Source organism: Arvicanthis niloticus, chromosome 18 (assembly GCF_011762505.2).
Source record: "Arvicanthis niloticus isolate mArvNil1 chromosome 18, mArvNil1.pat.X, whole genome shotgun sequence".
In the NCBI taxonomy this organism is placed as follows: Eukaryota; Metazoa; Chordata; class Mammalia; order Rodentia; family Muridae; genus Arvicanthis; species Arvicanthis niloticus.
In genome coordinates, this window is record NC_047675.1 from 10,117,545 (window position 1) to 10,136,569 (window position 19,025).

At 40.7% G+C, this 19,025-nt stretch overlaps 1 long non-coding RNA gene across 2 annotated transcripts in view; it reads left to right on the forward strand.

Annotated features, from left to right (window-relative positions):
* The first annotated feature begins 1,130 nt into the window (after positions 1-1,130).
* The window catches only part of LOC143434920 (uncharacterized), a 47,774-nt gene continuing 29,879 nt past the window's right edge, over positions 1,131-19,025 (forward strand). For both annotated transcript variants that reach the window (XR_013104783.1, XR_013104782.1), the window contains exons 1-2: positions 1,131-1,244; positions 12,479-12,654. This is a non-coding gene — a long non-coding RNA (uncharacterized LOC143434920). The remainder of the gene's footprint in view (positions 1,245-12,478; positions 12,655-19,025) is intronic.

A 19,025-nucleotide genomic window follows, 5' to 3' on the forward strand; every position in this document is an offset into this window, starting at 1 on the left:
AAGCGATTTTTGTGTTTCCACTTTAAGGGTTTCTACCTGTTTACCTGTGTTCTCCTCAAATTCTTTTGAGAGTGTTATTTATGTCCTTCTTGAAGTCCTCTATCATCATCATTAGAAGTGATTTTAAATCTGAATATTGCTTTCCTAGTGATATGGGAAACTCAGGACTTCCTTGTGTGGGAGAACTAGGTTCTAATGATGTCAAGTACCCTGGGTTACTGATGCTTATGTTCTTGTGCTTGTCTTTTGCCATCTGTATCTTCTTAGTGCTACCTGCCCTGTCCCTGACTGGAGCCTTTCTTTCCTATTTTCTTGGTTGTATCAGAATTTGTGGGGTGGGTGTTACTACTGGGGTAAGCACTGGGGCCCAAAATCTGCTCAGTGCTCAAGCTCAGACAGGATACTGCCTGTGTTACAGCACCTGGGATCCCCGCTTCCTCTGGGTTCTTAGAGATTGAGGCCAGAGCTGCCACCCAAGATATGCTCAGTGCTCTGGCCCAGACCAGAAGGAACCAGTGTTCCAGGCTGGGAGTTACTTCCTGGGTCCTTGTGGGTCCCAGTTACTTCCTGTTTAGGGCGGGCCTTGCTGTCTGCTTACCTAAGATACTGCCAGAGTTAGAGCGCCTGGGATCCCTGCTTCCTCTGGGTTCTTGGAGATTGGGGGCAGAGCTGCCACCCAAGATCTGCTCAGTGCTCTGGCCCAGACCGGAAGGAACCAGTGTTCCGGGCCAGGAGTTGCTTTATCACTTTTTTAATGTCACATTTCCTTAGTAATAAGTTTTGTTTCATAGTAGTCAAACTTGTCCATAGTTTTCTTTATGTCCTGAGTGTCTCGTCTTGTTTTAATTCTTGATGTAAATACATAAGAAAACTCAGCTTTTCAATTAAATCTTCAATTCATGTTTACTTTCCCATAGCATTTGCTCTGAAATAAGGATTGAATTGATTCTTCTAGATTTTTTAATAAATGAACAAGAGATGTCATATACTTAAACCATATACAGTCACTACTTCAGTCAACAGAGACATAAGATGAGGTTAAATATTAAACTTAAATAGAATGTTATAGATTATGATGCATGAACTTAAGAGTGTAGGTCCAATAGGCGTTACTAGGGAAACAAAGGTCACAAGAGTACATGAACAGTGAACATGCTGGAGAGCATTCAAATTTCACAGCCATTCAGTTCTAAGACAGAGCCTTTAAAATTCCTGGCTTCCTAGCACTCTGGGGAGATCTGCTGGTAAGATCTGACTTTTGTTATTCTGCTGGCTTCACATAACTCAGGAATCTCATCTAAGAGATTGAAAGGAAGGGAAACTTCACCAGGACAAATTCTGCTTTCACAAATGTCAATGTTGTAAAAGTCATTTTTGTTTTTATCTGATGCTGGAGGTGAGCTCTCAGAGACAAGATAGGTCCTACTGAGTTAATCTCACTTTGCTTCTAGTCTTAGCATGATTTTTCTTGCCGTAATTCATTGCCACTGGTGTATGAAGTAAGTTAACAAATGATTTTGGAAATTGGGGAAAGGTGGTATCTGCTTAGGGAAACTTGGACATATCTTATTCTGATGCCCCACCTAAAAATCCCTTTCCCTAAATGTGGGACTTTATAATTGTGGTACTATTCTTATTTTGGCACATGCATATTTAACTCTCAAATTGAATGTCATCTCCCCAAGGTTTATTCATATATAGTATATGTATATGTAATTTTCAAATGTGTCTGTATTTTTTCATCATAGAGAACAAAAGGTCATTAATACATGTGACCTTTTTCTCAACCCTGAAACTCTGTTTTAAGTTGCATGTTAGTATACTGCAGACACATGTGGAGATGCGTTTCTATTTGATGACTTCTTCCCATTTAAAAAAATGTTTTCTTATTTTTAAAATAACTATTAGATACATTTTTGTTTAAATCCACTCCTAACTAAAATCTATGACAAATTCAAAATCTAAAGCACAAGAAGTTGTTGAGTAGTCAGGCAATTTGGGAACAAAGGCAGAAAGTGGACCATTTCATTTAATGCAGAATCAGAAGGAAACATAACGGAGGTCCATCTTTCTCTGCTTCCTCATTTTTTAATAATTCAAATCCATTTAGGCATGCAAAGAGAATCAATAAATTAAAACGTTTCACTTTAATCTTAAAGATACATACTGCAACTGCAGGCAGCAAATATTCCAAATAGTTAACATTCTGAAAAGTTGAGAATTGTTTTTTTAACTTGTCTTTTTTTTTTTTTTTTTTGGAAGGTTGGTGGTTTTGTAAGGGGATGAAGAAAAATACAAAAATAATGAAAATTTAGTATATAAAGTACTCTAGTAGGAAGAGGAGGAATTTTCAGTGAGTAGAATCTTGTTGGGTATAGATCTTTGGTGCTTCCTGCCTGTGCCATCCTCCCTCTGGGGTCCAGACCCTTAAGAGCATTGTTTTAGACATAATCACATTCACAGTCACCAGCACCAGAGAACAGGCATGCATGAGCAGGGATGTCAATGCTGTTGTGTTACTGTGGGAGAGACAGAATGTTCTTGTTTCCTGTTGCATGGTGGTATACCTGTGGAACTTGTTCTGTTGAATATTTCAAAATAACTTAAATATGAGGTTTTGAATATTTTCCCCTCAAGTAAATGTTGCAAAGTTCAAAACTTTAATGCTTACACATTTATTCTATGAACTGTCATCAGGGAATAAAATAATTCGGGCAGGCTTCATTTTCACAGAAGTGCCTCGTGTTAAACAGTCTCTAGTGAAGCAAGTTTGACATTTCCCCTTCAAGCTGTGATTTCCTTTTGTGTTTCCTTTTAGTGAGTATTGATGTTTATGTTCAAGGCAAAACAGAAGAGCGAGTGGTTTATTTCCAGTAAGCCCTTGGTTTGTGGATCTCTGTCCGTAGGATGATCTACAGTGCATTGTGTTTTGATGGTACATCTTACAGTGTGATGATGAAATGAAGGCTGGAGCTTGATTATAGATCTGAAAGGACGTGGCACTCACAGGCAGAAAGGGGTGTAAATGTCTTCCTCGTGAAGACGCTGCTATTAGAAATTCAAACATATTTCTGTTTATGTTTATGGATACCAAATTGGTTTTTTTTAGTTTAAAATTTAATTATATTCAGTTATCATTATTATTATGCTGAAGATGGGTTCTTGGTGAGTTTTTTTTTCATATTTTTTATTGGATATTATTTTTACATTTCAGATTTTATCCCCTCACCTCATTCCCCTCACCACCCAGGAACCCCCTATTCCATCCCCCCTCCTGCCTCCACAAAGGTGTGCCCCCACCTACCCCCACTTCCCCCTCCCTACCCTCAAATTCCTCCCCACTCGGTGTTCAGCCTTCATGGGACCAAGGATCTCCTCTCCCACCCATGCCTGACAAGGCCATCCTCCCCTAAGTATACAGCTGAAGTCATGGGTCCCCCTCTTTGTGCTACCAGGCTGGTGATTTAAACCCTAAGGAGCTCTGGTTGGCTGGCACTGTTGCTCTCCTCTTGGGGACACCAACCCTTTCAGCTCCTTCAGTCCTCTAACTTCTTTATTGGGAACCCTTGATCAGATCAATGGGTAGCTGTGAGCATCCACCTCTGGATATGTCAGACTCTGGCAGACCTTCGAGGAGACAGCTGCATCAGGCTTCCTGCCATCCACATCAGTGTCTACCTTTGGTGACTGCACATGGGACAAATATCAAGGTAGAGTGGTCTCCCAATGGCCCCTCCTTGACTTTCTGTCCCACATTTTGTCACCATATTTGCTCTCTTGAGCATTCTATCACTCCTTCCAAGAAGGACCGAGGCATTCACACTTGGTCTTCCTTCTTCATGAGCCTCATGTGGTGAGTTGGTTGAATCTTGGCTATTTCAAGCTTTTGGGCTAATATCCGCTTATCAGTGAGTAAATACCATGTGTGTTCTTTTGTGATTGGGTTACCTCACTCAGGATGATATTTTCTAGTTCCATCCATTTACCTAAGAATTTCTCAAATTCATTATTTTTAATAGCTGAGTAGTACTCCATTGTGTAAATGTACCACATTTTTTAATCCATTCCTCTGTTGAAGGACATCTGGGTTCTTTCCAGCTTCTGGCTATTATAAATAAAGCTGCTATGAACATAGTGGAACATATGTCTTTGTTATATGTTGGAGCATCTTCTGGGTATATGCCCAGGAGTGGTATAGCTGGGTCCTCAGGTAGTGCTATGTCCAATTTTCTGAGGAACCTCCAGACTGATTTCTAGAGTGGTTGTACCAACTTGCAATCCCACCAACAATGGAGGAGTGTTCTTCTTTCTCCACATCCTAGCCAGCACCTACCATCACTTGAATTTTTTATCTTAGCCATTCTGACTGGTGTGAGATGCATACCAAATTGTTATATTATTCCATCTACACATTTTTTCCACTATGGAAAGCCAAGTTTGGTTTTACTAGACTGTCTTTGATTTTGTGTGTTTACTGTTTCTTGAATCTGTTGATTTTGCATGATTTCATTTTTAATCTACAAGCATAATTTTACTATTTCTTCCTTGTTTTGCCTCCTCTGTATTCCATGTTCTCTGGTAAGAATGAGAACAAACTTCAAGTTGTTTTGTTTTTATTTTAGATTATAACATATACTTTATTTATAAAATGGGGGAAAATTCTTAAATCTTGATAATATAGTCCGTTGACTGACATCATCTTTTAGGAAAGAAAGTACTAGAATCTTAAGACCCCAGACTGAAGATGGAGTGTGATGAGTAGGCACACTAAGTACATCTGGCACCCATGTGTCTATGCACACAAAGACTGTTGCTGATTCTTAGCTTAAATGTCCAGAGGTATAACTGCTTGATAAGGATACTGCCTTCGTCAACATGCACCATAAGCTAAGCCCACTCGTCCCAGACTGATCTGAGGAGTGACACCTGGTGCAGCCATGAGGGTTCTAATTATGGTGCAAATTACTTCAAAATTTTAGCTGGCAACTAGACTATGTGTAATAGAAATATTCAATCATACTTACTATATGATTAAGGATTTTCTACAGACAAAAATAGGGACACAACTAGACAAGTGTTCCAAAATATACTGATAAATCATTAAGGTGGGGAAGGGCAGACTGTAAGAAAAACTTCTTGAGAACAAGGGATTTTGATTGCTTTCTTCCAAAAGTATTGAGACATAATAAAGATTTTCCACTTATTAAGTTATTGCAGATTCTACAACATGTAGTACATTTCATTAGCAGTTTTAATTAACTGGGTTCATTTGAGCAAATATTCTTTCCTCTTATTTTTCCAAGGTACAGGTGCCTGGGACATCTCTATCCATTACAGTCCCTGGATATTGAGTAAACTCAGAAAACAAAGCCTTTCCCCCTAAGGGAATTTTGGTTTACCAATACTTATCAACAAAAAGCTACAATAGATTACAGAATATAATTGCAAACTTGATGAATCAGTGTTATAATCTATTATACAAACCTAACTATAAATTTTACTAGCTAAATTTATATATGTATGTAAGTATATCTGTTTGTATATTATAGGAACAGTAAGAAAACTGTTTTATAAAAGGCAGATACAGAGCCAGCAGAAGCGGTAAAGGCACATACCACCATTCCTGGCTACCTGGGTGTCAGTGTCCAGGAGTCACATGGCAGAAGGAGAGAATTGAGTCCCAGACATTGTTCTCTGACCTTCACATGTACACCATGGTATGGGCAGCCCCTGTCCCAATCAACAAATGCAAAGAAATATTTAAAAGGAAAAACATAAAATAACTTCAAAATATTCTTTGCATAATAAAATGCCCAATTTCTACACTTGTAAAACATACACTTTGTATCTTATGCCTTTCTTGGGTCTTTACATGCAGATTGGCTTAACTGTGCTTGATATCCATACTTATGTCCCTGGAACCTATGTTCAGGGTCACTGCAAACACATTTAGCGTGTATTACTTCCTCAGGCACTATTTCAAATATGTATAAGTCACTTAATACAATGCTTTAACTCTATTATGTGAGTTCAGGCACTATAGTATTTTAAAGTTATCCAGGAACCTTTCAATAGACATTTGACTGCTAGGCTCACACTTCGAAGCCAAGCAGAGTATATACCTGTAGCAGCCGTCTGCATAGTCCTTTGTTGAGATGAGTCATTTTGGCTAAGTTCCTCCTTCACCAGCTAATGTGAAGCAGGTTCCTGCTAAGAACCTGGCACATTTTAGGCACAATCACAACGTCAAAACAGTCCTGGCCCTGATTACCAGAAACCGTTAATTTATCACAACTCATTTCTTATTGCAAATTTTTGTTAGCCCTCCAAACAAATAAATAATACCTAGTTTCGTAGTTTAATCACTTCCCAGGGAGCTTCACCAAACCTGTATCTAATAACAGAGCTGTGCTGAACTGGTATCTCAACGTCCCTCCAACTTCCAGATGACTCTCCAGTTCTAGGGACAATTTATTCTAGCTATATGAAAGCCCAAAGCAAATGAAGGTTACTAATGATTATCATTCTTCAGTTTCAACTAAGCAAAACCCACTAAGACGGAGCCATTTCATGCCTCTGTGGAAGCTTTCATTTCAGAGGTGAAAGAGCCCAGAGCTGACATTCTGCTATTTGCAGTGCCTTTCCACTAGTGTCTGTACTTGGTTAGCTCTTTTCCTTAATCTTTTTATTATCTTAGTTACAACAAAGACACTGTGGCAAAACTTCAATGAAATTGCTGTATTTCTGAATGGGTGTGTACGTGTGTCTGCAATTTAAATTACACTAAGTAAATTCTTTTTTACTTGTTGAAGTCTTTCTGGAGAAGCTGGAAGCTCCTTTAATGATGTCCAGTGGAAAAGATCTCAAGGCATGCAGAGACAGGAAAGCACAGCACCCGCTGATTTGCAAACACGTTCTCGTTCTCATTGTTCTTGCTTGAATGACACTTAGGCTTCCAGAGCAAAGCCTTGGGATAGCCTCCTGCTATAAAGCCAGCTAGATGCTTCAGTGAGAAAAGTGCTGGCCCCAAGCCTAAGAGCTTGAATTTGATTCCTGAAACTACATTGTGGAAAGAGATGCACCCATATGCATGCAAGTGCACACACACACTCAAACACACACAGAGAGAAACACCCACACCCACATACATGCATTCACATTCACACAAACACCACATACAAATGCATGCAAGTAGACACAAACAATGCGTGCACATACACACATAAATAAACGTGATAAAAGGGTTTTGGCATTCCACTTCACATGCTACCCACGGACAGTAGAAGCGAAAGCCCTGAGCTTCAGTACCTTGCTGGCTTCACAGGACTGTACTACACAGCAATTAAATCTAACAGGCATGATTGATGTGCCATTTATTTACATGTCCTTAAGACTGCCATACTCCAAATTAGTTTCTCCTTGTATGTTGGTTCCTTTTTATTACTATAAGATGTCCATGCTGTTTATGAGCCTGTAAATTGTGACTCTATTTAGACTTCCAATTAAGGACCATTAAGGATTCATTTTTCCACTTCCCACTTTTTTCCATAACGTTTTTCCATTTTAGGTGTCTATGACTTACTCTTAATCAAATTTAACACAACGAAAGTTCATCAATGGCTTTCTTCTCATTTCATATTCCCCTCTTTATGCTGCTAAACTGTGGTGCCATTACAATTTGAAGAATAAGTAAAATATGAGAGAACCTTTTTAGAGAACCACGGGGGTGGGGAAATGTTGGGAGCCGACTTTAGCAGAAAGTGGCTAGATCAACTTTGCAGCCATCTGGAACCATATACCCTGACGAAAGATTTGGTTTTCAATAGCCTACAACAGCTGAAGCACACTCTGATATCCCACATATTTTGTGTTGCTGTTTACTGGCCCCAGCTGCAAGGTGCACGTGGTAGTCACGCCTGCAAGACATGCAGTTCACGTGCTGTCCACGTGCTATCTACGCCATACATGCTTATAAGGTGCACGTGCTATCCAAGCCTGCAAGGCATTGCAGTACACGTGCTGTCCACGCTATAGACGCCTGTAAGGCTTACGTCATATCAACACCTGCAAGGCACGTGGTATCCACGCGCCTACAAGGCACGTGGCAAAAGCCTATAAATAGCTCAGAATTCCCTTCAATAAACGAGACTTGATCAGAATCTCTGTCTTGTCTCCATTCTTCGAGTCTCTTCCTCTTTATCCTCTCTCTCTCTCTCTCTCTCTCTCTCTCTCTCTCTCTCTCTCTCTCTCGCTAGACCCTGACCCTCGGACCGGAACGGGCAGTACGGGCTGCAACAGTTTGGCGTCCAACATCGGGCTCCAGTAAGCCGCAACAGGGAAATCTCATAAACTTAAGAGCTTATAACATTTTACCAAGTGTCTCACTCTTCAATGGCAGAGGCCAGAGAACTCATAATTACCCTTTACTTCTTTAGAACTGAAGCCATATTCAGTAATGGCCAAAAATAGTAACTAATTATTAGTGAGTCACCTCTATAACCTGGTAGTTCAGTTATCTCCCAGTTTCTGGAAGGAGCTTGTTGCAGCCCAAGTCGTTGGTGTGAGAGCAGCAAGGTGGTCTCCTGTGCTGATGTTCACAAGGGAGTTTCATAAGCATTCACCTACCTGTTCCAGACAGTGCTGTGAAGTCCTTGGGTTAAGCAAGGTTACTACTATGAGAACAAACAGACCTTAAAATGTCTGAGTGACTTGCCAGAGGTCACATAATTCATAAACAGTGGTAAAACTTGACTCTACTGACAACAGTGTCCTCCACACAGCAAATGTGCTTCCTTTGGGGTATATTAACTGTTTCTATGTAAGTAATAAAATGGCTATGAGAACTCATTAATCTACTAATTACACTTGGATTTAGAAGCCTCTGACATTTGGGTTCAAATTATGACAAGTTCTGTGCAAATAAATTACAAGAAAAATTATACAGAAGGCAATGATTAGCAATAGTTAAGAAATAAATGCAGAAGTCAAGTGCACATTAATTTTATAGCAGGATGATAAAGCGTTATAGAGAACCTGTGTGCAACCTGCCTCCAAACTAAAAGGATGCACTGAGAAACTTAAACGGGGAGAAGAAAGGTGGATGTGGACTTACCGCACGTGTTTTAGGCAGATAGTACTTACTTACCTGTAATTTATTCATCAGATTTTGGAAGGCACCCTTTGCTCTTTAGAGATGGTAGATATTATGCCCTTGTTTCTTTCGAGTATTCACTGTCTCTCGTGTGAAAAGATCAGCAAAAGAGAGAAATGGACAATGGCATTTGTTTTCTAAAAAAAAAAAAATATCGTTTTTAAACAAAGCTATTAAGAAAGAAAGCCAGAAACGGCCCCAGGGATGAATCTCACTAGAGAGTACAATTTGGTACAGACTGCACCTGGTTATAAACAACCAAGGGAAGGCTGAGGACATGTATGGAAAAAAACCGAGAAGCGAGAGCAGAACATTCTGCCTCAGTGCCAGGTGAACATCCAGAGGTATCAGAAAGCAGAGAAGAGGTGCCTAGCCCCGCAGAGACTTGATGTGCCAGGGTGAGGGGATACTCAGGGAGGGGCTCGCTGACTCAGAGGAGAAGGGGAGGACAGACGGTGGGGGAAGTACCGTGGGAGGGGGAAGGGGTGACCAGGAGGGGGCAGTGAGCGGGATATAAAGTGAATAAGTAAAACGGACTTTAAAGACATCTTCAATAATTTCAACAACAGAGTTTCAATGTTCCCTGGAGTCAGGCAAGTCAGCAACATGCCAAAAACAGATCAACTTCTCCGAGATTTCCTCCTGGAAAACTGGGTGAAATTCTGCACAGTTGAAATGAACAGTGTAAGGATTGTGAGTTAACTTTCCAAACAGTAAGGAAAAGACGAGGGTGGGAGGTTTATTGACTGTGCTGCACAATAGCTGTGTGGAGTGAGCTCCTGAGCAGGAACCCCACCTGCTGATGGGAGGAGTCTTCTATTGTAGCTGAGGGGTGTGATTTAGTCCCATTGCAAGGGAGAGTCTATACCTGATGATTCCACCCGACTTCTTGGTGTCCATTTAAGTAGGAAACCTTACAGTTTGCTTGTCCCTCTCAGACTTGGCCATTTACAGCTCGGCATCATCAGGAATTAGACTCCAAATGTTTGTATAAGGCGTTTCAAGCCACGGGGTCAGGTCCAAGTTATCAGGATCAAATAGCTAAGGGGTAAGGAGTTTTGCTTCATTTTTTAGCCTTTATATCTCTATAGAAATGAAAAAAATGGTATCTTTGAGGATAGATATAAAAAATACATATATGAAATCCAAAATATTGATACAAGCTATTCTGAAAAATAAAACAAATCAAATGGAAGAGAAATCATATTCAATGCCAGTGTACAAAAGTATCTTTTCAGACAAAAACAATAAGACTCTTTAGGTGAAAAATAATAGGACATTTTGGCATGTAAATGCAATGATTGGTCTATTTTTCTTGAATATTGATTGTCAGCAGGGAATAGAACTCCATCCATAAAGATTTGACATAAAAAATTTGCAGAGACAGAAATGAAATCATTAAGGGTAATAACAGGAAACATTTCTAATATTAGTAACTCCAAAAATCTTACTGTCATGTACATATCATGAACAAAAAAGAAACAAAAGTTAAGCAAACTTTAGGGAACTCCTCCCCCCAGCAGAGACCTTACACCCTAAGCAGGTCAGCACAGCTGGACCTGCTTAAAACTGAAGGTTGAAACTGTGCAAATACAGATTTCATGTGCTTAGGAAATACTCATGCAAACACAAAATTAGTTGTCATTAAATTTTGATGTGTTTGAAAAAGTATGAAAATAGAGTTGATAAAGCAAGAGTAAAAAGTGGATGTGTGGATGTGTGTGTGGATGTGTGTGTTGTGTATGTGTAGTGTGTGTGAATGTATCTCTGTGTGTGTGAGTGTGTCTGTGTGAATGTGTATGGTGTTTCTGGGCATATGTATAAGAGAATTGTGTGGCAGGTGTGTGTGTGTGTGTGTGTGTGTGTGTGTGTGTGTGTGTGTGTACGAGAGAGAGAGAGAGAGAGAGAGAGAGAGAGAGAGAGAGAGAGAGAGGTGGGAATTGAGTATGTGTCCTGAGCCTCTAAGTTTGGAGTTGTCACACAGCAGCATATAACCAGTGCAATCCAGGATGGGCGGGAGGGTGGGAAAGCACAGCATTTTTTTAGACATAGTACTTGCAATAGTAACAACTGAGATTGGATAGAGGCAGTGACTGATGGGAAAATGGCTAACACTTTTCCAGAATAAAAGGAGTAGGTATATACTCAGCTTAAGGAAGCATGATCAACACTGAGACCAGCAAACACACATCCACAGGAGGTACATCTGGGGAAACCACAGAGCCTCAGGTACCTGGGGTTAAAGGCGGTCAAGGAACAGAGGCTGCCTTGAGAACATGATTTGCAGCCAACTTCTCTTCAGCAACAAAGGAAGCAGAGGAGACGAAGTCATATCTTCCAAAGTTGGGATGGGGAAGTGCTGACAACCTATAATTCTACATTCAGAGAAGCTACCAATCAGTATAAAGGAAGGTAGAAAAAGGGAAGAGTATGTTAGAAGTAAAGACAGAAAGTTTATCATTTATAAACCAAAGGATGCACTTCAGTCTCAGAGCCTTCACATAACTCCAAGGAACTGGAATCTTGACCAGTGCTGATCTGGGGACGGAGATGGTGGAAGGGACACAGTTGTAGTTCAGGGATGAACAGAGGAGGATGAGACAAAGGTTACACATCATTTGTGATAGCTCCCATACCACCATGGTTAGGGATGCCAGCCATGGAGACTGTGGTTACAGCCAGAGCACAGCTGGTGTGTAACTGGGTAGAACAGTTAGCTGGTCTCCTAAGTGGAAGGCTTGCTGAGTGTGGAAACCAAGAGGCTGCTGTTTTGAACTCATAGCAAGTCATGTCAGCAAGAACATTGTTCCTTCAGTCCAAGGGGCAGTGAAAGCAGGGAAAGATATTGTCAGATTTGGGGTGACTAGACCTTCTTCCTCCAGGTTTTACAGGATAACTCAAAATGATTTTTCCGTTACTAGAAGCCAGAATTGTCATAGATGCACAGGTTACAGGAAAAGGGGCAGAGGACAGGGCACAAAGGGATGGTCATAAACACTGACTTCCTTGCCATCCTATCGGGAGTGTTCAATGGTCCTACATATTCTGAGGAGGGTTTTAATGGAAGGTTTTGGGGGGAAGATGAGTGAAGAGCTTGGTTCATCTGCAGGAGTGGAGACAGACGTAAGCCACAAGGACTGTAAGTAAAACAGGAAAGCATATCATAGAACAGCAGCCCATACTGTGCGATTCTGAACTTGTATATCATTGGAAGTAGAACTGTCACTGTGATCTTTCTCAAGGCTCTGAGATTGACACCTCAGTCAATTGGCACACAGTTAAAGGGACTCATGAGTGCCCTTAGTCTTGCCCTCTGTTCTGTGACAGAAATCCTTGGGTGTCCAGCTTTTGTTGGTCCCCTGCATCCCGCGCATCAGAGATGTGTGACCCTCAGCACACAGCACAGATTCTGCAAGAAGAATGAGTTGCAGCAGGTTGAAGATGATGTTCTCACATGGTTAGTTGCTGCTTCGTGAGCCAACATTGTGGCCCCAGAGCAAAACGTAACTATCATCTCATTTTATTTCCTTTGGTGTAAATTTCTCCCTAATTCCTTCTCATAGCATTTATGTAAGTTTTCTAGGGAAGGAGTGGTTAATAAAAAGAGTTAATAATCTTTTTGTTTCTCTTAACATGCACAATGTCTTTCTAAATATATTTAATGACGTGTCTGCCTTCTTTAAGAATTCCAGTCATAACACTTAATCTTTTATGACCCCAAAAAGAAGCATCATACCTGTGAACAACCTTCATCTTGTGGGTGATTTCCCTGAAGCACCCCAGAGGCAGACAAAGGAAGGGACACAGAGAGACAAATGAGAAGGTACCATGACCACTTAGTGACTCATGACAGAAACAAAGTGTTTCTACATCTGTATGGCAAATATTAGTAAGTTTGACTTTTGCTGTTTAGAGAGACAGCTGCAAATAAGGCTTATACTACAGACTAAAGGTGACACCCCTCTTCATTTGTCAAGAACTTTTCCAATGGTAACAAAATAGCCTTAAGAAATAATGCAAGGAAAAATGGTTTGTTCTGGCTCACAACTTAAAGATACAGTCCATCACAGCAGGAAGACCCAAACATCATCAAGATGAGGTATCAGGAGGACTCACAGGCAGAGAGGCCCCTGTGAAGTAGGAGCTGACTTCCCATAGACAGTGCAAGACTCACACATTCTGGGCAAAGATTGTAATCACACATCGACACCTCCATATTAATGTAATTTAACTTATTTAATGAGTTCAGCATATATGTAGCTGGACCCAAGCTTTTGTCCCCAGAGTAAAGTCTTCACACTTAGAATCCTGCATCTGTGACCTCAGCATTCACAAGGGACTTCTCTTTTATTAACTGAGATATTCAATTAAAATTTTCTGATCTGTTAATATGTTTTATTCTATTGCCTTGGAATTTACTGAGTCAGTTTTGATACAATAGTTGTTTTCATTCTACAACTATTAGACACTGCCAGCAAGTATGTATCCTTGTCAGGGAAAGCTGTTAATTTAAGATTTCTACTGTTTCAATTAGATTTTTTGTCATCTTAATTCAAAGAATATAAGACACTTCGTTTTTACAGGGAATGCCATCGTGCTCAACAAACATTTGTTTTGTTTATAGTCACTGTGACTGAGATTTGCCTGTACCTTAGAATCTGAAAAGACTTTCTGGGGCTGGGAATTTGGCTCAATAATTAACGGCACCAGCAAACAAGCATGAGAACCCAGGTTCAAGCCCCCAGAGCCTGCCTAAAAAGCCATACAATAGCACCCATGTATAATCCCAGTAGCCCTAGTATGTCTATTGGAAGGTGGAAAAGGATAATCTCCAGAAGCTCATGCGCTAACAGCCTGATTTCCCCAATGGACAAACGAAAGAGACCCTGCTTATACAAGATAAAATGCAAGAACCAACATCAGAGGTTCTCTCTCTCTCTCTCTCTCTCTCTCTCTCTCTCTCTCTCTTCCTCTCTCTCTCACACACACACACACAGAGAGAGAGAGAGAGAGAGAGAGAGAGAGAGAGAGAGAGAGAGAGAGAGAAAGAGAGAGGTCATCCTGTTGTTCTTGCTGTACGTAAGAATTTGAAGATCATCCTGTGGTACACGAGACAGCCACTGACCATTCTCGCCCATTGATGTGGGCAGCCTCACATATTTTTCACATGATTTCATGATGAGAACACCTAGCATTCACCTTGTTAGCATTACTTAAGAATAAAGTATATTGTTATAAACTTGTGTACAACAGATTCCTACCACTTGTCAACCCCACTTCAATTTTGTTCCTTTAACACAAGTGCCCCCTTCCCAGCACCCCCAGACACTACTTTCCTATTTTACTTTCTAGTTCTATGATATCATTTTTTTTCTGGTAAATTCCACATATGAATAGGCTCATGTAGTGTTTTTCTTTTGTTCTTGAATAAATAAATATAACTCTGCCTTCTCAGATCAATGTTTCCCTTGGTTTCTTAAACTAGAAACTCTGTAAGTCTATCTTAATTACTAGGCAGATACTGAAATTTGGAAGCTCCAGATACACATGGGTGTAGCACTCAGAGTTCTAACTGGAGACCAAATGGAGGAAGCTATCAATCTGCCATTTAACTTGCTGTTATAAATACTTCCTGTAGCTGTCAATGAAACTAAGTTCCAAAAGATCGTGTCTCTCTACTGTGACTCTATCAGGAAGGGCCTCTTGAAATTGGTGACAGAAAGGAAATAAAAGGCTCCAACACTGGAAAGAAAAGGGAGAGAGAACTCAAGCCAAAGCAGCAATTTAAGTCTCAACAGGCCATTAAAGCACAGGTATTTATCACTACTGTAAGGGTTAGTGTGTTTCTATTGATTTCTGTTTTGTTTAGGTAAACTCCTGCATTGTGTGCTGGTAATATGCACTATCAGCCTGCCCAGTGACACACTCTGGCCCTCCCTTCTCCTCTGAGGCTGCTGACAACAAGTCCCTGAAGGCAAAGAGCTGAGTCAGGGAACAGGGTTCGGATGGCCCTGAGTGTGATGGATGCCCTCGGGAGACTACTGCAGTGAGACGAGTCTACTTTATTGTGTCAGGGGTAGGGTATTTTAGGGATTTTTTTTTTAGGGGTATAGGTAGAAATGTCTAATTGGTCATAGTATCAAGCGGATGCAAAGAGCTGATTGGTTATAATACAGCATTATTTATCAGATGGGGAGAAAGCCAGAGGGATATGTGTGCTGAGTTATGAGTCTTGCAGAGAGCTCTGTACAAGGTCACTTTTAAGACAAGGCCAACCAACTGTGTTCATGGACACTCTCCAGACAGTCAGGCAGAGACAGGGACGCTCCACTGACAAAGGGAGTCCTCCATTTTTTTTGCTGACCTCAGAAAGCATTCTGATCATAGGGCACTGTGACCTTAACAGCAGGATTCTCCAACAACAAACTATCAAAAATTCAAACTGTAAGGACATTTCTAGAGTTTAAACTCAGCATGTACCAGCTCTTCTCACTCAAAGTAGGTTTTGGGCAAATATTCATCATCAAGTTGAGTAAATAGACAAAATATAGTAATATTCCCGTAAGGCTTTATTTCATTAACTTGTGATGTGGTTTAAAAAGATGAGGTCTGTGATCAACATGTTTGAATTGTAAAACTCTGGCGTCCTTTGTATCTTTTGTCCTGTTCTCACGTATTCATAGAAAAGGAAGAAGAACAACTGAGCAAGGGATCCATAATCAAACAGGGAAATGGAATGTGGCTCGCTGAAGAAGAGGGGGAAGGTCACAGGTCTCAAAAAATGGAGGGCTCAGAAAATTTGGAGTTGGCCAGAAAAAAGACAGGAAGTGTCTAGTGAGTACAGAGAAAGAGAGCCACACAGCAATCTGGATCCATCTCAACAAAATGGATAACTCCACTTCAGCAAAGAGGGGGCATTGCTTCTCACTTTATAACATTGTATGACAGCTATGTAAGGGAAGGCTGCCTTCACGTAGCTCTGCAGAACTGATAAGTCACTGATTTCTTCATTATCATTACTATTAGTTCCCATGAAGTAACCTGACCTGAGAGAAATTCGTCATGGATGGAATAAAAGTAACTAATGTCCACCGCCAATGAGTATGACAGGCAATTTTAAAGCAAATAGTCAAAACTACAAGTTGAGATGTCTGTGGGCGTCTACTCGGGTGGCTGTAACAGTGTGTCCCAGACTGGGTGGCTTAAGCACTAGACATCTATCAGTTACAGTTCTTGAGCTGGGCGTGTAGGCTTCAGACAGTAGGATTGGTTTCCAGTGAGCTTCTGTTCCTAGCACAGAGACCACTACATGTTTGTTGTGCTCACACATGCTTTATCCCCTGTATCCTGTGATACAGAGAGGAGGGGAGAGGGAGGAAGGAAGGGTGAGACAGAGGAAGGGAGAGGAGGGAGGGAGGGAGAAATCTGCTGTCTCTCACTGTTCTGAGAACACTTTGGAAATCTTTATTTGACCTTAGTTAACTTTCTAAAGAATTTATGCTGTGCGACTTTTCAGGAGACATGCTCAAATGTCTGTTCATTCCAGATGAGGCACTGTTGAGAGATCAAAGAAGCAGTTACACCTGAGCACTGCTTAGTGACCCAGTGAAGTTATTGTGCTTGCTTACAAAAACATGGAAAGATGCCACTTATTGAGATAACACAGGTGATTCAAAGGCACAACACTGAAAACCCACTGAAACATGGCATGATACACAAGACTGTATCCTGGAGAACCCTTAACAACTTGCAAGTAGTTTAGTTTGTCTGTCTCTTTCAGAGACAGTTACTGCTCATTAACTTTGGGGATGGCCCTTACACATCTTTTTTTTACATTCCAGGCCTTCTTGAGTCCCATATGCTTTGTTACCAGGGTGATGGCAGTTGTCTAGAGGAGTTGAATGAACTGAATTCAGTTGAATAACAAAGAATTGAATGATCAGGAACAAGAGCAACAGAAGACCAAGCCACAAAGAAAAGAAATAATTTTATATATTTAATGGAAACTCACAGTCAGACCAAGCATCTGACTTATGAAGCAAGGGCATAACAGTCTGCAGAGTAGAGTTTCTGAAGTGCTAACATCTGAGTAAGGTTAACTAGCAGGCCAATCTTGTTGACTAGTCTCAACCAGACCTTCAGACTACCAATGGGTCAAGAAGTTGTGGTATGGGTCAGTCCCTTGCACTTCACAGCCTCCTAGCACAGGTGTGTTTGAGGCAATGTCAAATGCAAGTGACCTGTTCAAAGTGTCCCTGCCCCATCAGGTGCTTCATGCTATACATGTGAGAGGCTTCCAAACACCTGTGTGTTAGAGCAGCAGGAGGTGGGGAGGGCAAGAAAATGATGTTGGCAGGACTTTCTTGTGTCCTGAGCTGAGATCATCCCCAGAAGATGCAAATGTTCCACCTTATCAGTGGTTCTACCACAAACTCTTCTTGAACATCTAAATCTCCAATTACCAGATAGATTTCCCTCCTGTACCTGTCACTGCCTGTATTCTCAGGCATGATGAGAAACAAAAATCTCAATATTTATGTTAACCTAATGGAACAGATTTCCATTTTGTTTGTAAATATGCTGCCTACATTCTAAGGGTCAGCATGAGTGTTCTGGCACGTGGTGTATTCTTGCATGCAGTGTGTTCTTGCTCATGATTTGCTTTTATTTCGACTCTCCCCCAAGGATACCACAATTGTTGATGTCTTACATTTCCATGAGGCAGACACTCTCTTCCAAAGTCATTCATTCAGCTTCACATTTAGCGCTAGTGCTTTGGGGAATTTGGATTCATACAAACAGGTTTATTAACAGCACCTGGATTTTAGTAACATGGATATGGTTGAGCAGAGCAGAGACTCGCCATGACAACTGCTAACCAGGTAGGGTTAATATCCAGTGTGTTGTGAGTCCTTGTGTTTGCTCATTGTGCAGGTTGCAGGAAATGGGCTTTGTGTTATTATTATTTGTTTGCTTGTTGGGGGAGGGGAGATGGAGAGTGGGGATAACTTAATTAGACAAAAATGTGTTGTGGGAAAGACTGGATGGACCACAAACCCTGCATGGAAAAAAGGGGGAAAAAGGAGAGTAATGAGAGTGGATAATCATTGTTATAGTGTAACAACCAAAGTAAAAACTGTGGTTACATTATTTAAAGCTCCTGTTGATTTTTAACTAATATCTCATTTATTTAACCCTTTAAGATAATTTTTATTGGATATTTTATTTATTTACAGTACAGACATCATCCTCTTTCCCCATTTCCCCTCTCTAGAACCCCTTATCCTATACTCCCTCTTCCTTTATGCTTTTAAACCATTTTTATTACATGCATGTAATTAGGTCAGTTCTAGGTTGAGGGTCTAGCAATACAATAGATGCAAATAAGCAAGGAACAAGCAATACAATAAACACAAATAGTCAAAGAAAAAGCAAGGCATTAAACCCAGTTATGTGAACACTCCCATGACCACTGTTTCTAAAGGATTATCAGGATGACCAAAGTATCTGAGCCTACTTCCCTATCCTAGCCCAAGGTCATTCATTTTCACATCTGAAGCCTACTTCCTTGTTCTAGTCTAAAATTTAGAATCCTGTCTGAAATTACTTCTCTGTTCTGGCCTAATATTTAGATTCCTGACTGAGATTACTTCTTTATTGTAGCCTATGATTTAGACTCCTACCTGAAATTCTTTGTGCTAGTCTAATGTCAGATTTCTGCTTGAAGCCTACTTCCTTGTCCTTGGCCAATGTCAAATTCCTGTCAAGCAGCCCCTTTTCTTGTCCTTGGCCCATGTCAGCTTCTTGCCAAGCAGCCCCAAAGGCCCTCCACCTCACCACCTTTTTTATTTCGTTAACAAAACTGAGCATGTCT